Here is a 27,334-nt window from a genome sequence, read left to right as displayed (position 1 = left end):
CTGGTTCTGTAAAAAATATAATATTCATTTACATGAAAAACTATTCTATGTGCTTTTATGATGGATATTATTAGTCTCATATAGGCTACATATATATATGTATATATATATCCATATACCTATTATTCTTATATCTGCTTACATAAAAATAATTTTCTATTTTAAGGTACTGAAAACATTTAAAAAACAAAGTTCATTAATTGTATATATTTCAGATATATAGCTGGAAACCCAAGTTTTACCTGCACCAGGAACTCTCCTAAACTACTCTGTCACTTCAGTTGGGTCTGACTCTTCATCACCCCATGGACTATAGCTCACCAGGCTCCTCTGTTCCTAGAATTTTCCAGGCAAGAATACTGGAGTGGATTGCCATTGCCTCCTCCAGGGGATCTTCCCAATCCAGGGATTGAACCCGAGTCTCTTATGTCTACCAGTATTGGCAGGTGGTTTCTTTATCACTAGCGCCAACTGTGGAGCCCCTCTCCTGAAAGAGAGTCAGCTAAAGAAAATCAAAGATCAGTAAGTTAGAAAACCAAGATTAGGTACATTTTAAAAAGTTGAGAGTAGGTTTTGATGTCACATAGATCTCAGCTTAAAGTATAGTTGTTGCTACTTTCGGCTATTTGAGCCTCCATCTCCATCACTCTAGAATGTGAATTACAATGTAAGCACACTGATTGATTGCCCAGAACCAATTTCTCTCTTGCCTCTTTCCAGTAATCCATGGTTTTAACTTGCAGAATCTGGTGGCGGCTCTATCTTCTTTCTAAGGACAGAAGATAGACAGAGCCTTAATCAGTTAGTGCATCCCTTCTCCAGTTCAAGTTTATGAGCTAAATTACTCAACTCAGAGTGTAGCATAGCAGCCTGGCTTGATACGTGGGAGCACGAAGCACTGCTTCTCTCTGTAGACAAAGCAATCCCCACAACTACAATGAACTCTTGATCCTTGAGTCCTCCTGGGAACTCACCGGATAGGGGCAGAGCTCAGAAAATCCCAGGGGGAAATTTAGAGCTCTGATGTCACTGTGATCCATCTTTTGTGAAGCCCACCCTCCTTCTAGTCTTTTCAGTAATGTGTACCAGTTCCTTTTCTTTATCTTTTCAGAACATTTGAGATGAATTTTCAGGGATTTGTAATATAAACCCTTGACTTGGTGAGAAAATAATCCGTCCAGTCTGTGGGTTGTAAGGTTTAACAATACAGGTTGACAGTCCTCATCTTTATTCTCAGAGGAAAGGTGTGCTTTAGAATTCTTTTTTTTTTTTCATTTTTAAACAGACAATGTAGCTCATATACTATACAATAGCTAACACCGCCAGAGGGATAAGTGGCAGAAACCTATAATCAAACTGAGCATTTCTGCAGGAAAATGTGTGAGCAATCACAATTAGTTTTCCTCTTTTTTTTTTTTTTTAAGGCTACAAATAGCCTAGTGATTGTTCATTTCAGGCTTTGCTAAAATGTGAATTTGGAAGAAAATTCTTGATGCATAGCTCTCTGGATTTTATATTTACATCCAAGGATGTGTATTCCTTTTCTGTCTCTCCTCTCTGTACACACACATGCACACATCTACATAGGTAAACATATATGTGTGTAAATGTAATACTATAGGTTCTTATTTGCTATATAAAAATCATTTTATTAGTTCAGTTACTCATGATAAAGAATGCTTTTTTATGAATAAAATTTATAGCCAAATTGCATCATTATTTTCATTCTCATTATCTATGTTATCAAAAAGATGGATTATAATTTACTCTGTCCTGTTTCTGAAATGTACCTAGACAGAACTAAGAGCAGAGTTTGCTGCAATGTAAAAAAAGTGTTCTGGTCAGATGTATTTTAATTGGTGTTTTCACCATTTCCCTCCTTTGACACAAATCCTATTAAATGCCATTCTGACGCTCATTATGATAAGTAACTGAGCTCTTGGCAAACATTTGCTGTGTAAGCACTTTTGGTTCTGTTTCTAATGACTGGTAGAAATGACACAAGTTAGTCCTTGTTTCAAAAATTTTCAGCAGATGCAAAATAATATTTTTACTCTTAGAGTAGTTTTTTCCTAATAAAATCATATGAACTATGCTAAAATAGATATAACATTCATGATATAGCTAAGAAAACTGGGAACAGAGGAGTAAATATTATTTTCAGAGTGTAATAGATAAGACTTCATATTTTTTCTATTATCTATATTGATAATTTGTTAAAATTTATTCTGTGTATTAAGGAATGATCTTATGACACTTAGCCAGAGATAAACAATACTTTTTAAAAAGTTTTCTAAAACTTTAGTTATAGTTAGTTATTCCCAATAATCTTGTATGTCTCATTAATATTGTTTTCAAATAAAGAACTATTAAATAAGAAAATAAATGGCAGTATACTTACCCTGAATGTATTTCCTTATATAAATTTACACAGTATTTGTAACCTAGAAGAAAAGAAATTTGCCCTAAAAGATTGTGGTTGTCCTTATTAATAAAATTATATGGCAAATATATAGTTTTAAAAAAGCACCTGTCAAAAAAAATTAAAAATAAATAAATAAATAAATAAGCATCTGTCAGATCAGTGTTCTAACCTATCTTGATTTTTGCCTTTCAAATAGAGACACTTTGCTTTTTAATACTATTTTGCTCTTTGAAGGGCTTTTATTCAAGTCTCTACTCAAATATTTAGTATTCTAACTATAGCTGTCAGGACATAATTAAAAATCACAAATCCCACTTAGCTAGTTTAAGCAAGACATAAATTCATTAAAGTGTCAAGAGGCTCTAGCCAATATCCTACACTGCAGAGAACAAGGCTGGCCACGTACACAGCCAAGAACAGTGACCCCATGCCACCACCTGTCTGCCCTAATGAGCAGTCTGAGTCAGTGGCTGCTGAATAGATGAATGCCCGCCTCTGGCAGCACGGCCAGTCTGACCTTGCACGTTGCTACACCTGCACATTGGCTGTTTCTCCACCACACTCATGAAAATGGATTCCCCTTAGTGTCTCATTTAGGTCCCTCTCCTCTTAACCAATATTCCAGGGGATGTATGCAAACTGTGAAGCCGGTATCAATTATCTGAACTTGGCCTCAAGGGAAATGGAAATAGGTTGCTGGATTTAACTTTACAGAACAGACGTTCTTAAAATGGATATTCCTAAAATTTAGAAAAGTATTTCAAATTCCTGGGTGACTAGATAGCAGAGGCAATTGTGGTCAAAGGGCTTCCCAAGTGTCACTAGTGGTCAAGAATCCACCTGCCATTGCAGGAGACGTAAGAGACGGGTGTTTGAACTCTGGGTCAGGAAGATCCCCTGGAGGAGGGCCTGGTAACCCACTCCAGTGTTTCTGCCTGGAGAACCCCATAGACAGAGGGGCCTGCAGGGTACAGTCCGTAGAGTTGCAAAGAGTCGGACACAACTGAAGCGACAGCGTGCACGCGTTGTGGTCAAAATAAGAAGACTTGAAAATGATTTACAGCTAAAAAGAAAAAGCCCCAAAATGATATGACTACAATGCTGACGTGGAAACAGCAGTGCTAGTAGTAGAAATATTAATTATAAAATTGTCATGTTGGTGATGGTGTTGTCCGTGCAAAGGCCGTGCCAGATTGGATAGCCATGTCATTCTGATGCCAGGGTAAGTGAAGGCTGCATATGTTGTTCCTGGGCTTCATCGCTCTTACCTGAGCAAATTTCAGCCATATCTTAATCTTGGGCAGTGATAAATTTGTCTTTGCATCAGCAACAAAACCATTTTTCTGACAGTAATGAGGGATGATGGCATTGTTTTTTATTGTCAGTGGTAAAAGAGCCTCATGTTTTCCCAGAACAAAAGTGAATCGTCCATAGGCAGATCAGCATTGCAATTACAATTACTTGACATATTGAAAGGAGCTGTTTCTTGGTGAATTAACAGTACTCCTCTGAAGGACTCTAGCATTGTTTGGAAGGAAATGGTGGGAAAGTTAAAGTCCCCACCAAACAGCTAATGTTGACTCTGTTTCACTCCCGCGATACATGAGTTCTGACGTTCACATTGATATCAGTGTTTCAAAGTGACTACATTTTCATTGTGAGGAAAATCATTACCAATAAGACACAGACACTGAATCTCTAAGTGACTTGAAAATATTTAGAGTTGTCATATACTATACTGACTTTTAAATATTTTTAATAAAATTGAAATCTCATATGGGAGCCCAATTTAGAAAAGAGCTAAAGACAAAGGATCTAAATGCAGAGCTCTCTGGAAAAAGCAGGGTTTAAGGGTGTGAGAAAGGATATCACTCCCTCCGCTAACCTCCACTTCCCAATGTCTTTCTCTCTTCATCACACTCTCCATTTCCATCTCCTTTTCCCCACAGAGGTTTCTGGGACGCTTCTTGGGAACATCTACAAAAATTAAAAACAAGCACAAAACACAGAAACCCCAATGGCATAGTGGATTGAAACTGGAGGCTCAAAGATGTGAAATGCGATGTGGCAGGGAGGAGTACCGTTTGTTCTGTGTGAAGAGTATAGGTTTTGGAATTCAAAGCCAATGGGAGTATATTTCAACTTAACAGAGGGGCGTTTATAACTTACAGAGCTTTCTAAAAATGAAATTGGTAACTTTATGAGATTAATTCCCTGACTACTAGAGATACTCCAAGACCAGACGATCACTAATGGTGTTCAAAGAGATTTAGATCTCAGGAAAGTGGTTGTCTTTAGGTTCTAGCACTATATGGAGTCATTGTTTATATCATCTTCAAAATGATCATACTTCAACTTCCTGAATGAACATCAGGTAAATTAGAAATATGTTAAAAAGTGTTTCCATGTATTTTACGCATCTTAAAATTCCAGTGGTACACTAAACTCGACTTTGCTTTTTTTCTTTCTCTTTTTTCACTACATGAAGACCTTTATTGTTTGATAATCTTAATTATTGTTAGAAATAATAAGTATTGTTTTGTAGATGCTTCTGAGAAAAGTAAACTATAGGTAGAAGTATAAAATATCAGTGCATTTTCCCGCAAATACTGCACTACTATGCCTATTTTTCTTATTTGAGAACCCTTCCAAAGGAAAGAGAAGAGAACATTTGTGAGCAATATGAGATAAACTAAGAAGCACAACAGCATTACAGGATAACATCAATTTAACTGATAAACCAATTCAGGAAGCACTTTAATTCTAAAAGTAATAGATACAGAATTGCCAGATTACAAAAACACATTTTATCTTTCTTGTTTTAGAAAGATTAGGAATCTTTCTCATCTCTGATTATGCCACGTAGCTTTGCTTTAGGAAAAGTACAAACGCTTGCTCCTTGTGTATACCGTCTTACACCACTATAATACATCTATTTCTCTGTGAGTTTTTTGGAATAAAATATTTATTTTATGTAAGATATGAGAAGAAACATCATAATCACAGGATAGAAAATTTATCAGAGGAACATGAAAGTATGATAGAGCTAACATTTTACTTATTGATGTATAGCTTTCATTGATTTGTTATAATAATCTAAGATTTAGCATTAATTTTAAAAATTTCTTTGAAGGTGTCTTCTTAATTCTGCCGTTAATCAAACTTTAGTTCATTAAAAATAAAAGTGATTACAGTCCACGTTTTGCTTTAAATTGATATCATTTTCTATTTCTAGAATATATTTGTATACAGCTAAGGATGTTATAAAAGAGCTATTCTAAGAAACTAAGAAAACAGTGATTGAAAATTCTTTAAAGAATGAAACCTTAATACTTGTGAGAATAAGACCACTGTTTTTAAATATCATTACTCTAAAGTATTTCTGTCAGTGGGGCTATTAAGTCATAGTATACATACATGCATACAGGAGGTGTCATGGAACAGCATGGTGGAGGGCAATTTTATAATAGTGGTTTTTCCAATAAAAATATAATAGTGATTTTTCACTTTGCTTTAGAGTTTATAGATATCCTATTAGACCGATGTAGCAAAAAAACGTATTTGATGATTGAATCATACCCATTTTTAGCATTCTGTGATTTTATCTTTCAAATCCTTCAAGTTTGTTAATTCCCTTCTCTTTTACAAATATTGAGGGTACATGACTAAAGGTCTGATATTGTCATAAATATATTGAATAAATGACAGTGTTTTATGTGCCTTCTCACTAATGTATATAAGCATTTATATGTTTTAAAGTTAAATTCCATATTAATTAAGTTTTAATTGCAAATCATAGAAAACTGCTTTGATTTAGGCAAAAGCTCATTCTATTAGCAGAATACCCACTTGCAGATGACAAGAGCCGTTAGAGAAGGCGGGACCTAAATACCCAGAACCACTGTAGCAAAAAGAGAGGGGTTACATGAGTGTGATTTAGTTTAGCTCAATCCGTTTGTGTCTTCTGTCAAGCTTCAAATTTCATAGAGTGATAACTCTATTTGAACCTGTTTGGGTTGGGTATTTCTCACTCCACATTAATCTTTGGAGGATTTAACTACTGAAAAGAACAATTACAAATCAGTGAATCAGGCCAAACTATATATCTTTACCTTTCATTTGTTTTTTTGAACAGCTCTGTTGAGATATAATTTACATAACAAAAAATCAACCACACAAGTATAAAATTCAGTCATCTTCAGTAAATGTATAAAGTTGTGAAGCCAGATCTAGAATTTACTTTTAGAACATTTCCATCATCCTTAAAATTCCCCATCAGCTAGTTTATAATCTAACCTTGCTTCCATTTCCAAACCCAGGCAACCACTGATCTCTTATGTAAACATGCAATATGTAGAATTTTGCATCTGGCTTCTTTCACAAGACATGAGTATTTTTAGTTATGTCCATGATGGATGAGTATTTGGCTCTCTGTATGGCTGAGTAGTATTTTATTGTAGAGATGCATCACATTATGTTTACCAGTTGATGTTTATATCAGTTCCAGATTTTAGCTACTGTAAATAACATAGCTATGAGCATTCACACACAAAGGTTTTTGTGAGCATAAACACTTTTTTTCCTCTTGGGCAATATTCATAGAAGTGAAATTGCTTTATCATATGATAAATTTATACTTAACTATTAAGGAGACTGTTAGGGGACATTTTATTTTATTCCAAGGTGATTTATACCAACTTACATTTCCACCAACATTATATGAAGATTTTAGTTTCTCTGTATGTCTGGCCAACAATTAGCATTGTCTGTTCTTTTGGTTATATCCCTTCTAGGGGTTAGAAGGTGTATGTCATTGCACTTTTAGTTTGCATCTCCTGAAAGAATAATGGTGTTGGGGACCTTTACACGTGTTCGTTAACTGTTTATATATCTTCTTTAGAGAATGTCTATTGAGTTATTTTCCTCATTTTTAATTGGACTATTTGATGTTTTGATATTAAATTTGGAGGTTTTTGTGTATTCTCTATCCATTTTTTATATATTTTAGAAGATATATGATTCATTTGATTTATATAGCTCGATAATAAATTATCACAAATTTAGTGGCCAATAAACACACACATTTATAATCTTGCAATTTCCATGGGTCAGAAGTCTGGGCATGGCTTAGCTGAGTTCTCCGCTCAGGGTCTTGGAATGATGAAATCAAGATTTTGACAGGACAACAATTTCCTCTGGAAGCTCAAATGGGGAGGGACCTACTTCCAAGTTCATTCAGGTTGCTGGCAGAATTCTTATTTTTGAGGTATGAGTGTTGGTCCTGGTTTATTGCTGGATGGTGGCTGGTGGCTGGTGTCTTCTCAGTTGCTTAATACATGAACTTCCTCATCATGGCTGTTTAGTTCATCAGCCCAGTAAGAAGAAGCTTGCTATCTGCCAAGAAAGAATCTTACCTAACATAACTAATAGTGAGAGTGTTATTTCATCACTGTTAGATCTTTTAAGTTGCAAGCATGAACATGTGCCACCTACACCGAATAGAAAGGAGTTAAACAAAGACATAGATACCGGGAAGAAACTATGGGGGTGTTATCTAATGTCTTTCTCCATGTATTATTTGCAAATATATTCTCCCAGTTTGTAGCCTGTGTTTTCGTTTATCTAAGGGTAATTTTTGAAGTGTAAGATTTTACTGAAGTCCAACATATCTTTTTCTCCCCTTCTTTTAAAGTTTATACTTTTGGTATTGTATCTAAGGAATCTTTACCAATTGAAAATCATGAAAGTTTTATCCTTTGTTTCCTTCTGGCAGGTTTGATATTTTAGCTCCGAAATTTAGGTCAATGATCCAGTTTAAGTTCATTTTTTATATAATGTAAGCTTAGTGTTTAGTTCATTTTATTTCAGTTGGGTATAAAAATGGTCCCGGAACTATTGATTGAAATGGCTGTCTTTTCTTCAATTAGATTTTTCTTAGTACCTTGTCATAAGTCAATTGACCATAAATGTGAGGGTTTATTTTAGACTCAATTTTGTTCTATCCATCTGCTGTTTTTATTACTGTAGCTTTGTAATAAGTTTTGAAATCTGGTACTTTAAATCTTCCAATTTGCTCTTCTCTTTCAAAGTTGTTTTGACTATTCTAAGTCCTTTGCACTTTTCTCTCTATATATACATATATATGTATGTGTGTGTGTGTATATATATATTAGGATTAACTAACCAAGTGTATTAGAATTCTTGCTGGAATATAGATAGTGATTCTACTATATCAGTAGATTAATTTGAGGATAATTACTATCTTACTAAGATCATGGCATCTGGTCCCATCACTTCATGGCAAATAGATGGGGAAATAGTGGAAACAGTGGCTGACTTTATTTTTTGGGGCTCCAAAATCACTGCAGATGGTGATTGCAGCCATGAAATTAAAAGATGCTTATTCCTTGGAAATAACTTATGACCAACCTAGACAGCATATTAAAAAGCAGAGACATTACTTTGCCAATAAAGATCCATCTAGTCAAGGCTATGGTTTTTCCAGGAGTCATGTATGGATGTGAGAGTTGGACTATAAAGAAAGCTGAGCACTGAAGAATTGATGCTTTTGAACTGTGGTGTTGGAGAAGACTCTTGAGAGTCCCTTGGACTGCAAGGAGATCCAACCACTCCACCCTAAAGCAGATCAGTCCTGGATGTTCATTGGAAGGACTGATGTTGAAGCTGAAACACCAATACTTTGGCCATCTGATGTGACGAGCTGACTCATTTGAAAAGACCCTGATGCTGGGAAAGATTGAGGGCAGGAGGAAAAGGGGATAACAGAGGATGAGATGGCTGGATGGCATCACCTGGCGTGCTACAGTTCATGGGGTCACAAAGAGTCGGACACGATTGAGAGACTGAACTGAACTGAACTGAATTATCTTAATATCAAGCCTTCAGTATACAATATTAAATGTTTTTATAATTTTTCTTACATATTGATTTTGGTATTATGAATAAAATCATTTTGTTGGTATTAATTTTGTTGTTAGTTGATATTTTTGTTCATTGTTCAGTTGCTAAGCCATGTCCAAACCTGCAACCACAGGGACTGCAGTACACCAGGCTTCCCTGTCCTTCACTATCCCTTGGAATTAGCACAAATGCATATCCATTGAGTCGGTGATGCCATCCAACCATCTCATCCTCTGTCTCCTCCTTCTCCTCCTACCCTCAATCCTTCCCAGCATCAGGGTCTTTTCTAATGAGTCAGCTCTTTGCATTACATGGCCAGAATTTTTCAGCTTCAGCATCAGCCCTTCCAATGAATATTCGGAATTGATTTCCTTCAGGATTGACTGGTTTGGTCTCCTTGCTATCCAAGGGACTATTAAGAGTCTTTTCCAGTACTACAACTCAAAAGCATCAATTCTTTTGCACTCAGAATTCCTTATGGTCCAACACTCACATCCATACATGACTGCTGAAGAAACTACAGCTTTGACTATAGGGACTTTTGTCAGCAAAGTGGCATCTCTACTTTTTAATATGATGTCTAGGTTTGTCATAGCTTTTCTTCCAAGGTACAAGCACATTTTAATTTCATGGCTGCCATCATTATGCACAGTAATTTTGGAGATAAGAAAATAAAATCTGCCACTGTATCCACTTTTGCCCCATCTTTTTGCCGTGAAGTGGTGGGATCTGATGCCATAATCTTTGGTTTTTTTGAATGTTGAGTTTTAAGCCAGCTTTTTCACTCTCCTCTTTTACCTTCATCAAACGGCTCTTTAGTTCCTCTTTACTTTCTGCCATTAAGGTATCTGCCATCTGCACATCTGAGGTTGTTGATATTTCTCCCAGCCATCTTATTTCCACCTTGTGATTGGTCCAGCCCAGCATTTTACATGATGTAGTCTGCATATTAGTTCAATAAGCAGGGTGACAATATACAGCCTTGATGTACTCTTTTCCCAATTTTGAACCAATCCATTGTTCCATACCTTGTTCTGTTGCTTCTTGGCCTGCATACAAGTTTCTCAGGGGGCAAGTACAGTGTTCTGGCATTCCACTTTAAGAATTTTCTACAGTTTGTTGTGATCCACACAGTCAAAGGCTTTAGCATAGTCATTGAAGCAGAAGTGGATGTTTTTCTGGAATTCCCTTGCTTTTTCTATGATCCAACAGATGTTGGCAATTTGATCTCTGATTCCTCTGCCTTTTCTAAATCCAATTTATACACCTGGAAGTTCTCGGTTCACGCACTATTGAAGCCTAGCTTGAAGGATTTTGACAATTATCTTGCTAGCATGTTAAATGAGCACAATTGCACGGTAGTTTGAACATTCTTTACCATTGCCCTTCTTTGGGATTGGAATGAAAACTAACCTTTTCCAGTCCTGTGGCCACCCGTGAGTTTCCCAAATTTGCTGGCATATTAAATGCAGCACTTGAACAGCATCATCTTTTAGGATTAAAATAGCTCAGCTGGAATTCCATCATCTCTACTAGCTTTGTTTGTATTATTGCTTCCTAAAGCCCAGTTGACTTCACATTTCAGGATGTCTGGCTCTAGGTGAGTGACTACACCATCATGGTTATCTGGGTCATTAAGAGTTTGCTTTTTTTTTGGTACAGTTCTTCTGTGCATTCTTGCCACCTCTTCTTAATCTCTTCTGTTTCTGTTAGGCCCTTGGTATTTCTGTCCTTTATTGTGACCATTTTTGCATGAAATAGTCCCTTGGTGAGTCTGATTTTCTTTAAAAAAGATCTCTAGTCCTTCCCATTCTATTATTTTCTCTATTTCTTTGCGTTGCTTTCTAAAGAAGGCTTTCAAAAAAAAAAAAAAGAAGAAGGCTTTCTTATATCTCTTTGCTATTCTCTGGGACTCTGCATTCAGCTGGGTATATCCTTTCCTTTTCTCCTTTAACTTTCACCTCTCTTCTTTTCTCAGCTATTTGTACGGCCTCCTCAGACAACCATTTTGCCTTTTTGCATTTCTTTTTCTTGGGGATTGTTTTGATCACTGCCTCCTGTACGATGTTATGAACCTCTGTCCATAGTTCGTATAGCACTCTATCAAATCTGATCCCTTGACACTTCCACTGTATAATCATAAGGGATTTGATATAGGTCATAGCTGGATGGCCTAGTGATTTTCCCTATGTTTTTCAATTTTAGTCTGAATTTTGCATTAAGGAGCTCATGATCTGAGCCACAGTCAGCTCCAGTTCTTGTTTTTGCTGACTGTGTAGAGCTTCTCCATTTTCAGCTACAAATAATATTGTTACTATATCAAAATATATTTTAAAATGTGTATGTGTGTGTGTATATATATATTTGTGTATATATATATATATATATATATATATATATATGGCATTCTGTGACCTCTCTAGTGTATTAGTCCTAGCAATATTTTAGTGGATCCCTTAGGATTTTCTAATTATAAAATAGCTTCTCTTTCTCTCTCTGTCTCTCATTTGTCTCTGTCTCTGTCCCTCTCTCTTTTTTCTTCTTTTCCCACATCTGCTAATACCACCAATACAATGCTGAATAGAAATTTCAGGAGTTGACATCTTTTCCTTGATCCCAGAGAGAGGGGGAAAACACTGTCACCAGTGGAAGCTACAGGCCTTTCAAAAGTGGCCATCCTCAGGTTGAAGAAGTTCCCTTCTAGGTCTAGTTTGTTAAATATTTTTACTATGAAAAGATAGAGAATATTTTCAAATGCTTTTTCCAAGCTTATTGGAAATATCATGTGGTTTTGTCATTTATTCTATTTCTGATACTGATGTGACCTTGCATTCCTAGTAGAAGTTATGGTTGGCCATAATTTATAATCCTTTTTATATTGCTGGACTCCATTGGCTAATATTTTATTAAGAACTTTGGTTCTATTTTCTTAAGGGCTATCTATAATTTTCTTTCTTTCAATAGCTATAGCTCTCTTTTTGATGTAAGATTAATACTCCCTTCATAGAATGAGTTTGTGAATGTTCCATTTTTTTCTGCTTTCTGAAAGAGTTTTTGAAGTACCAGTATCATTTCTTTATATACTTCATGAAGTTCTCTAGTAAAAATATCTGGTTTGGGATTTTCCTTTGTGGCAAAATTTTAAATAACTAATTCAATATCTTACTCCCTAGGAAATTCAAAATGTTCATTTCTTCTTTAGTCAGTATTAGATTTTGTATTTATCAGGCATTGGTTCATTTCATCTAACTTTTTGGCAGAATGTTGTTCATAATATATCATTATAATCTTTTTGACTTCTATACCTCATAGTGGTTCCCCTCTTTCATTTCATTTTAATCTTTTAAATGTCGGTATGCTGGATGTTTAAATGCAAGGAGATCCAACCAGTCCATCTTAAAGGAGATCAGTCCTGGGTGTTCATTGGAAGGACTGATGTTGAAGCTGAAATTCCAATACTTTGGCTACCTGATGCGAAGAGCTGACTCATTTGAAAAGACCCTGATGCTGGGAAAGATTGAGGGCAGGAGGAGAAGGGGACGACAGAGGATGAGATGGTTGGATGGCATCACCGACTCGATGGACATGGGTTTGGGTGGACTCGGAGTTGGTGATGGACAGGGAGGCCTGCTGTGCTGCAGTTCATGGGGTCACAGAGAGTTGGACACGACTGAGCAACTGAACTGAACTGAATGCTAAATGTTTGGCAATTTTCTTGATTTCTTAAAAAAAATCTTTGGTGTACTGATTTTTCTCAGTTTTCTCTGTTTTTCTCCATTTCATTGCATTCTGCTTTAAGCTTTATTTTTTCCATTGTTCCTGCTTGCTTTGGAATTTATCTTTTTTTTTCCCTGCAATGGAAATGTAGTTTATTGATTTGAGATGTTTTATCTTTATCAATAGAGGAGATTACAGTTATGAATTTCTCTCTAAGCACTGCACCTAATAAATTCTGATATACTGTATTTTTATTCTCACACAGATTAAAATATATATTTTAAACTTATTTTGTGATTTCCTTTTTTACTTATAGATTATGTAGGAGTGTTTTAACTTCCAAATATTATAGGTTTTCCCTGATATTAATATAACCATTCTATCTCTCTTACACACAGTCATTACATGATTTCTTTTTTTCTTTAGTTTCAATTTTCTTTTTCTCTGTATCTGAGTAGTGTTTCTTCTAGATATCATATATTTGAGGTTAGTTTTTTTATTAAGTCCATTAATATTTCTCTTTTTCCTTTTGAATGAAGTATTTAGCCCATTCACTCTTTGTGTCATCACTTTAATGGTGGATTTCAAGCCAGCTATGGTCTCTTTGCTTTCTATTTTATTCATGCAGCTTTTCCTCACTTCTTCCTCTAAAAGAAGAAGAAAAAGTGTCCTATTTTGTGTCAAAAATATTTGTGTCTATTTCTTCTGCTGACTAAAAAAAAAAAAAACAACCCTTTCCATTTATTTTCTTTCTTGTTTTTGAGGAATTAGAAATAGATCTTAACATATCATACTCTAAGAATAATACTGACTTAATTCTGTTAACGTATAGCATTTTTGTTTCAATATATTTTCTTCCCCTCTCCTTTGTGCTTTATTCATATATGGTACATCTATATATGTAGTAAACCCCACTACAGACAATTATACTTATTGCTCCATATAATTTTATACTGTTATATACATTTATACTGAAAAAATGAGAAATACATCTATAGATTATTTTATACTCACCCTATATATATGATGTGTCTGATTTTCTTCACTTCTACTTAGAAATTCATGTTATTTCCTGGCATCACTTTCTTTAGCCTGAAGGACAACCTTTAGTGTTTCTTTTAAGATAGGTTTGATAGTGACAAATTCTCTAAATTTCTTTCTCTGAACATAATGTTATTTTATCACTTTTGGGGGGAAGGGGTGTTGCACATGGGATCTTAGTTCCCTGACCAGGGCTTGAACCCATACCCTCTGCAATGGAAGCACAGAGTCTTAACTAGTGTACAACCAGGGCAGTCCACATTTTACCTTTATATTTTATAGATAAAATATTTTCCTTACACCATTTTAAAAAATCTTTGCAATACATTTGGACTTCCATTTTTTTCTAATAGAAAGTCAATCCCAAATTAGTTTTGTTTTCCTATACGTGATAATTTGTTTTCATTTTCTTGCTGCTTTCAAGATTTTCTTTTTTTCTTTGAATTTTATTAACTTATCTATGATGAATTTCTGTGTGACTCTCTTTCTGAGTTTGTTTTCTGAATCTTATCTTTTAAGCCTGGTTTCCTAAGGTTATCCCTGTGTCAGCGCAGCTAGTGATCAGCCAGAAGTTGACAAGAGACTGTGCGCAAACCCCTTAAGTCAACAGGGCTCAACCTCTGAAGATAAATCTGTGTGTGTCCTTTAGAGCGTATTCAAATGCCAGGCCATTTTTAAATCTTTCCTTTAGTAGTTTAGTTTCTCCCAAGCAGTCTCATCTCTCCCTCTCTCTCTCCATCTCTCTCTCTCTCTCTCTCTCTCTCTCTCTCTCTCTCTCTCACACACACACACACACACACACACACACACACACAAAGTTGTTCAACTACACAGAGAGAGCTGGGGTGAGATATGGGAAGAGTCTTCCTCAAAGACCACTGTAGACTCACCCATTTTAATACAAACTTTAACAGTTCAGGCTTCCCTTGTAGCTCAGTTGGTAAAGAATCTGCCTGCAGTGCAGGAGACCCGGGTTCGATCCCTGGGTTGTGAAGATCCCCTGGAGAAGGAAATGGTAACCCACTCCAGTATCCTCGCCTGGGAAATCTCATGGACAGAGGAGCCTGGTGGGCTGCGGTCCATGGGGTTGCAAAGTGTCGGGCACGACTGAGTGACTAACGCACTTAACACTGTATATCTTTAGTTAATTTCCAACATGCTAAAATACTTGCTTTTGACAGTTTTATCCTTGTTTACAGTTGCTTTCTGAAAAATAAAAAAAAGATTGTCCATTTTCTTTTCCCATTAAGTAGAGGTTCTCTACATGCTCAACTAATTAAAGTTTGATAAAACTAATTAAAATCTAATTAAAATAGTTAAAATCTAATTAACTAACTAAGGCCTACAACTCTTAATTACTTCCATGAAACCAACAAACAATGTGAGGAACATGAGGAGCCCAAGCAAAGATTGTGAGTAGCCAAGGTGAAATACTAACAACAAAGAGGTCCTATACTAGTAGACATTTTTATTGTTAGAGGAAATTAAGCCCATAAAAAACATGTAGGGGATTTTATTACAATTAAAAATGTTTTTATGTACATTTCCTAGTACTTCTTGCTGGCATTTAAGTATATAACTAGATGTCATATATTAACTTTTTATATAATAATTTGTTTTTAATTCTTTATTTTTTCAAGTCCAATAATTTTCTTTCGCTTATTTGAATCAATAGTATGAAATTTTTCATTATTTGAGCCAATTTTATTCTTATTTTTATATTCTTTTTGTTGGTTATCCTTTCTTGTCTTCACATATTAATTCCAATGTCCTGTAAATGCTGAATACAAATGGTGTGAGCAAGTATGTTAATTTTTTCCCTTGTTTTTAAAAGAATGTCTCTAACATGCATTATCATTAAATACGATACTAACTGTAAATTTATGATAGACACATGTTTTTTCCAAGAGAAGGAAGTCTTGGTTTCCTGAGAGATTTTATCATGAATGGATGTTATATTTTAACATCTATGTAACAACTGAGATAATTATGTGCATTTTTTCTTTTAATTTATTCATGTGCTAAATTACAACTTATTATTTTGTCTTTTTTCAGTTCATAAAATTCATTGCAGTTAGCACACAGTTTAAAACACACCAATAATACAAAACCAAACAGCATTATAAGTTATTCCTCCCTCAAGAAAATAGAACATAGAATGACAGTTAAAGCTAGAAGTCAGTGTAAGTTTTAGAACAAAGGAAAAAGTGAAACTAATAAAAGGAAAAGGTCATTTCACTCACAATGACCACGAAAGGAAGTCCAAAAGCCGATTTTTTCATAGACATTATCTTCTCTATATTAGTGACATTTTATATATTTTGTATATAAAATATATAATATTATAAAATATATATTATATATAAAATATATATTATATTAATCATATGTTAATTAATATATTCATTAATTTTAACATAAATTGTATTTTTTAAAAACTAGGAACTCTGCAAGTAACTAAAAATAATATTCCAAGGCTGTTTTCACAGCTTTGTTTGTTTGTTTGCTCTAAAGGCCATTACTGCCAAATTAACACACAATTGACCAAATATTTCCAAGACAGTCCAGCAACACACAATGGAATTTTCCATTCAGTATTTTAAGCACAAAAACAGGCTATGTTTACAGACGTGAAGGTGATCAAATTCTCATATTAAATTATCCTTGCATTTTTCATGTAAATCAAATGTTCTAATGTGTATCTCTATAAACATTTTAGTTATATTATTTATGAATATTTTATTTAGAAATTTTGCATCTATGTACATAACAGGGGAGGTCAGAGGTTATCTATTATTCTGCCAATCCTATACTATATTGTTTATACTATTCTTGTATTAATTGATTCTTTAAATATCTTCAAGAACTCTTTTTTTTTTTTTTTTTTTAAGAACTCTTTTATATATATTTGGATGAGTAATTATTAACTTTGTGAAAACTTATTTCTAAATCATTTTAACCTGGAATAGTTTTGAGGTGTTAGATGTATAGGCATATATTTTAATGTACTGATTAAATGTATTTGATGGTAATGTGTGTACTTTACTTTTCAATTAACCTACTGCTTACTTAATATAGTATTTATATTAGGGTTACGACTGTGTATGTTTTTGTTCTTATTTGCCTAAACTATTTCAGTATATTATTATCCATTTAATCTATCTGTGGTTAATTTTTTCTAAAATAGTTTATAAAAGATGTCTTTTCCTCATTCTTTCTCATCGAAATTCTAAGTTTTTTGTCCATTTAGTTGATCCTTTCAAAGAACCAAACTTTGACGGTTTTGAACTTCTCTATTATTTCTAATTTTAGTGATCAGCATTTAAGACATTATGTTGCTAATTGTTATTTCATATGCATCCTGGTGGTTTTGATGTCATTTTTCTTTTTGTGTTCTTTCTCACTATTTTCAAGTTTTATTATCATGTTTTCTTTACACTAGCAATTATATAAGAATGTTTACTTTCTAACATATATACACATATGTATGTACATATAGATACCTATATATGTGTGTGTATATACGTATATATGATTTTAAAGTATCCTATATGCATACTAATTTGAGGATATTTGTTCTAACAGTTACTGTGATTGTTGTGCTATAATTTCCCACTATGTTTGTGTAACAGTCCATTTTTCTTTTAACTGTGTCAATTTTTGTCTCAAATCTTTCCATATTCTGTGAGGCCAGAATAAGGTTTCTCTCCCAAGAGGATTTCCCTCTGCCAGCACCCTTAGAATGCTATAAAACATTAACAAAATTTAAATTGACTTTGACTGATATATAGTCAAGAATTGTAAACTCAAACTAATGTCTACCTGTGGTCACCCATAGCATTATGAATGGTCAACAAAATTTACTTTTATTTTAAATTCTGCCTTGATATAATTTGTTGTTGTCAGATATTATCTGTAAGAGGACTTTTTTATCCATTCTTTCCTGAAGTTTCATGTCTGCAATGGTCTTCTTTTAGGCAGAAGTTTTATTTCTAAGTAACCACCTTACTGTGCCTGAAGCCTTGACTTCTGTCCCTTATACAGATGCTCAAACCCAAAATTCAGCTACCAAACTCAATAAATGCCCTCAGGGCATTCCTGATTTCAGGGCTCACGGAATGCTCCAGTTTTCAGCTTCTTCTTCATTTTCTGCTTCTGGGGATTTCACTCAACACTTTACAAAGTCAGCTATACATTTAGAAATGGCATCTCTAGACATTTTATACCAGTAGTTTTGTTTTTGCTCTTGTTTTTTGGGGTGCATGGTCAGCACTGTTACTGGAAATAGAAGTCACAGTATAGCATTTCAACCAAAACCAAAAAAGATTTTCTTTCAAGCTGTGAAAATACCTATTTAAAAAAAATCTTTTATAAGTTCTCATTTTTAAAATTGTAGACACTAACAGAAAGAAAAGATAAAATATAATGAAGAATATTTGTAGATTATCACTTGTGACTGAAGCGGCATTCTTATTCCATGTAACTGGATATTTCCTGTTTGATTTAGGAATTATTCACAGAACTTTCCTTGAGATTGAGATAGGACTGCTGGGGATATAGGGTAGAGTGATAAATCTGATGTGTGTTTAATTCCATACTAATATTTGTGATTAAAAATTACAGTTTAAATACCTTTAGTATGCTTTCTTATGTGTAAATGGTTTGACATTTCACAGACAGTTGAAATGTGAAGCTCTCAGCATAAAACTTCGCTCCTTCTCTGTCCACCCATATCCCTTGGTAGAAGAACTTCTCTATGTAGGATTTCTAAGCCATCTCAATTATCACTCTCAATGAAACCTCGAAATTTTTCATGTAAATAATTATGATCACTTTCTAAATACCTTTTAAAAGCTCATAAATATCAACAATATCAGGCTATATGGAATATATACTTTTTTTTTACTATTCAATATCTCTGTAAGAAATTAGTTGCCTACCTCATATGTTCTAACATATTTGACTGATGCTGGGTTATGTTATTTTTCCGTATCTACCACAGCCAGAGGAAATGATGTTGGTTCAGGCAATAGTAATGTATTAGTAATAAGACTTTCCCTGGTTTCCCACTACTCTATGACCTAGGCAGGTGTCACAGAAAGACTGATATAAACAACCAAGATGAGCAAATAAAGCAGCCGATCATGACCTGCTTTCACTGTTGACAAAAGGAGAGCAGTAAGAAAACATTGCATTCGAATAAACTTCGCAGATTTGACTGTTCCTGAAATGAGATTATACTTGTGATCAGAAATGACAGGAGGAATTTTTGTCATCTGAGCACGACTATGTAAATCATTGAACATGCCCTAGATTTTTTCTAAGGTCAGGAGAAAATGGGACAGAGGAAAGGATAGAGAAAACAGTAATCTTGGTTTCTATTCATATCCTTAAGATTTGATTTATAACAGTTACTTCAATAATGCTAGCACCCAGCATAGAGTATGACATGTAATAGACACTTGAGAAATTATTTATTGATTGAATGAGTTATTCTATTCTGTACCATCTAGACCAAGTTTCTGTTCAAACCATAAAAGCCATTTGAAAATTAAGATAATATTATTTGGGTACATTAATAAAGAAAGAAATACACTACTCCACTTCCCTCTGTTAACATATTCATCCTAGGAAACCAACCAACATGTGGGGAGCCCAGGTCACCTGGAGACGCTGCATATAGGTCTTGCAGCAAACAGCCTTAGCTAAGATCCACACTGACAACCAGTGTCATTGGCATGTGTGAGTGCTCGCGTTTGAGTGAATGAACTTTCAGATAACAGGCAGCCTTTAGGCAGAGTCACCCCTCTACAACTTAATGAAATATCTCAATAGGAAGAACATGAACTCATCTCAGAGGTCAAGAGCTAGAACACTGACAACATCCCAAAGTATCCTCATCACTATGTCCCAGTCCTCTGAGGCACTACTTACTACTTAGACTTTTGGCACTATATTTCAATTTTGCTGTTTTTCAACTATACATCAGTTCAGTTCAGTTGCTCAGTCGTGTCCGCATCTTCATGACCCAACTATACATAAATTATTTCCAATAGTGAGAACACTTTTTATTTCTAGTTACATTTGCTGAATATTTTTAATGAAATTTCTTTCTTTTGCCTATAATGTTGGCTTATTTCCATTATGGCATATTCCCTTTTTGAGTAATTTATGATTTTTTGTGCATTCTGTTATTTAAGGATATTTGGTTTCTCATAAATATTTTTGGTATACATCTATGTGTGCAAATGTTCAGTATGTTGTTGGATGTACCTAATAGTAGATTTGTTGTCTTATAATGTACATATTCCCTTAACCTTAATAGATAAAGCTGTTAATGATGTCTGAGATGACTTCACAGTGTTCCTATTGAGATCACTAAATTGTGGGAGGCTGACTCAGTGCCTAATGGCTGCCTGTTATCTGAAAGTTCATTCATTCAAATGTGAGCACTCACAATTCATCAGTGATATTAGTTGTCAGTCTGGACCTTACCTAAGACTGTTTGCCAAATGACCTTTATGCAGCCTTTCCAGGTGACCTGGGCTCATCATATGCTGGTTGGTTTCCTAGGAAGAATATCCTAACAGAGTACAGAAGAGAAGTCTATCACTTTTCATGCTTAATCCAAACATCACCATTTCTGCTCTATTATCTGTATAAAAGGAGTCAGGATACCCCAGCAAGTTCAGTGGGAAGGAGAATTGTTTTTCAATCACTGAGTCATGTCCAACTCTTTGTGACCCCATGGATGGCAGCACGCCAGGCCTCCCTGTCCCTCACCATCTCCTGAAGTTTGCCCAAGTTCATGTCCATTTCATTGGTGATGCCATCCTGTCATCTTATCCTCTGATGCCCTCTTCTTTTGCCTTCAGTCTTTCCCAGCATCGGGGTATTTTCCACCGAGTCAGCTCTTTGCATCAGGTGGCCAAAGTATTGGAGCTTCAGCTTCAACATCAGTCCTTCCAATGAGTATTCAGGGTTGATTTCCTTTAGAATTGACTAGTTTGATCTCCTTGCTATCTAAGCATCTCTCAAGAGTCTTCTCCCCTGACAAACAGCTGACGGAGAGAGAATAGAACTCAACTAATGATTGGGAAATGACAAGTTTCTAGACGGTCATGTATAAACTGAATATTGTTTGATCTGTAAAAGAACTATCAATTACTGATAGAATTTAGTAGTACAGACACAGGGTCTTTTGTGTTTGAATTATAAAATTCTGAGATCCTTTTTAAGTGTTAAGAGGTGGGAAGGAAAATGCTAAAGAGGAGTCACCAGCAATAATCAAGGGAAAGGTGAGAGACTGAAATAAGTCAGTAGCCTTTAAGTCTTACACAAGGAGATGGAATTGCAAGGTATCAGGTAACCAGAAGCAATGAAACCCAGTCATCTATTTATGTCAAGATTTGAGTGAAGAGGAAAAGAAAAGTTTTCAGTTTTCTGACATGGGTGATTGAACAGATGGTAATGCCATGTGCTCAGAAACAGGAGAAAAAAATAGATATTTTTAGACATTCAAATTGAGGATTTCCCAGGAAAGCCCAGAAAGAGATGTGAACAGCTAGATATGTGAATCAGAAGACTGAAAATTTTTGGATGTAGCAATTTTCCTGTCTTGAGAATACAGATAGTTTTTAAAACCCCAAGAACGCATTAGATAATCCAGAGTCTGTGTAGAGTAAGATGATCAAAGACCAGCCTTTTGTGAACAATGTGTAAATAGATAAGAAGCCTGCCAGAAAGACTGAGAAGGACCTATAAGAAAGAGGAGAAACATGGCAGACAGAAATAATGAAGATCAAAGAGGGACCTTTGGGAGGGAAGAGTCACTGGTGTAAAATATTGCAGTGTAGTGATTTAAAGCCTGAAAAGACCATTACCCATTTTTTTTTCCTCCAAAATTTCTGTAGAGATTTATAAATAGTTCAGGTGGCAAAATATGCATTCTTCTGGATTGAAGTGAATATCTAGAGTGAGAAATTAGAGACTGTAAATGTATATTAGTTTTTTGAATCAATGAATATGTGAATGAATGAATGTATGAATGTATACATGAATGAATGGAAGTAAGTGTTCATAGTTATTTCATAGTTATTAGAAAACACTTTAGAAGGTCACAGTGGAAAGTTTTAAATTAAGATTATGAGTAACCTTACAACAGGAGATTTTGTTTTACTTTAATTCAAATGTTCTCCAATTTAAATCTTGTCATTTTGTCATGAAATATTTGTAGAGGCATCATTTTCCTAAAAAATACTGACATTGACTGGGCTTAACTTTTTTTGAGCCCAGCAACTCAACACTTTGAGGAAGAAAAACAGCAGTAGACAAATGGTGTTTGTTAGAATGCAGAACAAGTTCATTTCATTTTATTTTGTTTTATAATGGGAGAAATTTAAGGATATCATTATCTCTGGGGAAAAACAAATAAATGTATTTAGAAGTTGAAAATATGGGGGCAAAATTACCTAATAATGCAAAGTTCAGGGACCAGACTGGCACCATAATAAGGGTTCATAGTGCCATTTGGCAATTTGAATTTTATGTATTTCATGGGAAAATAAGGGGAAAATAAGTTACCTAAGTGATCAAGAATTTCACCATGCACTTCACAGTTATAAACCCAAAGCTGTCTCTAGCCAGAGATCAGAGTGACAGCCATAACCCACTTTTCATGTAACTCTCAGAAGAATGAACACTAGGACACAAGCAAAATTATTTAAATATTTATCACATGAAGAAGGCCAAGCAATTAGCTAAATACCGAATAAGAATTGATAGTCATAATCCTATCTTCCTTAAAAGTTTCTCTCCAGTTAGACAGCAGCATCTGCCCCATTCCTTGGAAATATCTCTTCCAGACAAATTTGGAATTGATGAGTTCTTTTTTCAAAGCTGACTATCCTTGTTTCTCAAGTCCACCTAGTAGTGAGCTCTCTCTTGGTAACTATATGTTAGAAGGGAGAAGACTAACTTCTGCTACCAAACCAGCAAATCAGCAGGACCTGAACATGTGTACGTTTGTTTGTATGTGTTTCAATTCTTAAGGTGGAAAGACCAGTTAAATATAAAAATAAAAATAGGTTCTTGCTTTCAGAAACATTCATATATAATTATTTGATCAATCAAGGCTATTAAAAATAATATGATCCTCATTGAATTTATGAAACATTTTATTTATTTTTTTTTTTTAATTTTTTTATTAGTTGGAGGCTAATTACTTCACAACATTTCAGTGGGTTTTGTCATACATTGATATGAATCAGCCATAGATTTACACTTATTCCCCATCCCGATCCCCCCTCCCACCTCCCTCTTCACCCGACTCCTCTGGGTCTTCCCAGTGCACCAGGCCCGAGCACTTGTCTCATGCATCCCACCTGGGCTGGTGATCTGTTTCACCATAGATAGTATACATGCTGTTCTTTTGAAACATCCCACCCTCACATTCTCCCACAGAGTTCAAAAGTCTGTTCTGTATTTCTGTGTCTCTTTTTCTGTTTTGCATATAGGGTTATCATTACCATCTTTCTAAATTCCATATATATGTGTTAGTATGCTGTAATGTTCTTTATCTTTCTGGCCTACTTCACTCTGTATAATGGGCTCCAGTTTCATCCATCTCATTAGAACTGATTCAAATGAATTCTTTTTACCAGCTGAGTAATATTCCATGGTGTATATGTACCACAGCTTCCTTATCCATTCATCTGCTGATGGGCATCTAGGTTGCTTCCATGTCCTGGCTATTATAAACAGTGCTGTGATGAACATTGGGGTGCACGTGTCTCTTTCAGATCTGGTTTCCTCAGTGTGTATGCCCAAAAGTGGGATTGCTGGGTCATATGGCAATTCTATTTCCAGTTTTTTAAGGAATCTCCACACTGTTTTCCATAGTGGCTGTACTAGTTTGCATTCCCACCAACAGTGTAAGAGGGTTCCCTTTTCTCCACACCCTCTCCAGCATTTATTGCTTGTAGACTTTTGGATAGCAGCCATCCTGACTGGCGTGTAATGGTACCTCATTGTGGTTTTGATTTGCATTTCTCTGATAATGAGTGATGTTGAGCATCTTTTCATGTGTTTGTTAGCCATCTGTATGTTTTCTTTGGAGAAATGTCTGTTTAGTTCTTTGGCCCATTTTTTGATTGGGTCATTTATTTTTCTGGAATTAAGCTGCAGGAGTTGCTTGTATATTTTTGAGATTAATCCTTTGTCCGTTTCTTCATTTGCTATTATTTTCTCCCAATCTGAGGGCTGTCTTTTCACCTTGCTTATAGTTTCCTTTGTAGTGCAAAAGCTTTTAAGTTTAATTAGGTCCCATTTGTTTATTTTTGCTTTTATTTCCAATATTCTGGGAGGTGGATCATAGAGGATCTTGCTGTGATTTATGTCGGAGAGTGTTTTGCCTATGTTCTCCTCTAGGAGTTTTATAGTTTCTGGTCTTACATTTAGATCTTTAATCCATTTTGAGTTTATTTTTGTGTATGGTGTTAGAAAGTGTTCTAGTTTCATTCTTTTACAAGTGGTTGACCACAATGAGGTACCATTACACGCCAATCAGGATGGCTGCTATCCAAAAGTCTACAAGCAATAAATGCTGGAGAGGGTGTGGAGAAAAGGGAACCCTCTTACACTGTTGGTGGGAATGCAAACTAGTACAGCCGCTATGGAAAACAGTGTGGAGATTTCTTAAAAAACTGGAAATAGAACTGCCATATGACCCAGCAATCCCACTTCTGGGCATACACACTGAGGAAACCAGATCTGAAAGAGACACGTGCACCCCAATGTTCATCACAGCACTGTTCATAATAGCCAGGACATAGAAGCAACCTAGATGCCCATCAGCAGATGAATGGATAAGGAAGCTGTGGTACATATACACCATGGAATATTACTCAGCCATTAAAAAGAATTCATTTGAATCAGTTCTGATGAGATGGATGAAACTGGAGCCCATTATACAGAGTGAAGTAAGCCAGAAAGATAAAGAACATTACAGCATACTAACACATATATATGGAATTTAGAAAGATGGTAATGATAATGCTAAAAGAAAAAGAGACACAGACTTTTGAAGGCTGGGGTGGGATGTTTTGAGAGAATCGAAACATGTATCTATCTATGGTGAAAACAGATCACCAGCCCAGGCTGGATGCATGAGACAAGTGCTCGGGCCTGGTGCACTGGGAAGACCCAGAGGAATCGGGTGGAGAGGGAGGTGGGAGGGGGGATCGGGATGGGGAATACATGTAAATCCATGGCTGATTCATGTCAGTGTATGACAAAAACCGCTACAATATTGTAAATTAGTCTCCAACTAATAAAAATAAATGAAAAAAAAAAGCTTTCCTCAGCGATCAATGCAAAGAAGTAGAGGAGAAGAATAAAATGGGAAAGACCAAGATATCTTCAAGAAAATTAGAGATACCAAGGGAACATTTCACACAAAGATAGGCTCAATAAAGGACAGAAATGGTATGGACCTAACAGAAGCAGAAGATAGTAAGAAGAGGTGGCAAGTATACACAGAACTGTACAAAAATGATCTTCACGACCCAGTTAATCACGATGGTGTGATCACTCACCTAGAGCCAGACATCCTGGAATGTGAAGCCAAGTGGGCCTTAGGAAGCATTACTATGAACAAAGCTGGTGGATATGATGGAATTCCAGTTGAGCTATTTCAAATCCTAAAAGATGATGCTGTGAAAGTGCTGCACTCAATAGGGCAGCAAATTTGGAAAAATCAGCAGTGGCCACAGGACTGGAAAATGTGAGTTTTCATTCTAATCTCAAAGAAAGGAAATGCCAAAGAATGCTCAAACTACCGCACAATTGCACTCATCTTACACACTAGTAAAGTAATGCTCAAAATTGTCCAAGCCAGGCTTTAGCAATACGTGAACCATGAACTTCCAGATGTTCAAGCTGGTTTTAGAAAAGGCAGACAACCAGAGATCAAATTGCCAACATCCGCTGGATCATTGAAAAAGCAATAGAGTTCCAGAAAAGCATCTATTTCTGCTTTATTGACAACGCTAAAGCCTTTGACTATGTGGATCACAATAAGCTGTGAAAAATTCTTCAAGAGGTGGGAATACCAGACCACTTGACCTGCCTCTTGAGAAACCTGTATGCAGGTCAGGAAGCACCAGTTAGAACTGGACATGGAACAACAGACTGGTTCCAAATAGGAAAAGCAGTATGACAAGGCTGTATATTATCACCCTGCTTATTTAACTTATATGCAGAGTACATCATGAGAAACGCTGGGCTGGATGAAGTACAAGTTGGAATCAAGATTGCCAGGAGAAATATCAATAACCTCAGATATGCAGATGACACCCCCTAATGGCAGAAAGTGAAGAGGAACTAAAAAGCCTCTTGATGAAAGTGAAAAAGGAGAGTGAAAAAGTTGGCTTAAAGCTCAACATTCAGAAAACTGAGATCATGGCATTCAGTCCCATCACTTCATGGCAAATAGATGGGGAAACAGTGAAAACAATGGCTGACTTTATTTTGGGGGGCTCCAAAATCACTGTAGATGGTGATTGCAGCCATGAAATTTAAAGATGCTTATTCCTTGGAAGGAAAGTTTTGATCAACCTAGACAGCATATTAAAAAACAGAGACATTACTTTGCCAACAAAAGTCCATCTAGTCAAAGCTATGGTTTTTCCAGTGGTCATGTATGGATATGAGAGTTGGACTGTGAAGAAAACTGAGCACTGAAGAATTAATGCTTTCAAACTGTGGTGTTGGAGAAGACTCTTGTGAGTCCCTTGGACTGCAAGGAGATCAAACCAGTCCATCCTAAAGGAGATCAGTCCTGGGTGTTCATTGCAATGACTGATGTTGAAGCTGAAACTCCAATACTTTGGCCACCTGATGCGAAGAGCTGATTCATTTGAAAAGACCCTGATGCTGGGAAAGATTAAGGGCAAGAGGAGAAGGGGATGACAGAGCATGAGGTGGTTGGATGCCATCACTGACTCAATGGACAGGAGTTTGGGTAAACTCTGGGAGTTGGTGATGGACAGGGAGGCCTGGCGTGCTGCGATTCATGGGGTCGCAAACAGTTGGATGTGAGTGAGCAACTGAACTGAACTGAATAATAAGCAATACTGAGTCTTTTCACGTGCCCATTGGTCATCTGTATGTCTTCTTTGGAGAAATGTCTGTTTAGGCCTTCTGATCATTTTTTGATAGCTCTTTTTTTCC

The sequence above is a fragment of the Cervus canadensis genome, chromosome 3 (assembly GCF_019320065.1).
Source record: "Cervus canadensis isolate Bull #8, Minnesota chromosome 3, ASM1932006v1, whole genome shotgun sequence".
NCBI lineage: Eukaryota > Metazoa > Chordata > Mammalia > Artiodactyla > Cervidae > Cervus > Cervus canadensis.
The sequence above is the reverse complement of the archived record's forward strand: the minus strand, read 5'-3'. Positions refer to the sequence as shown.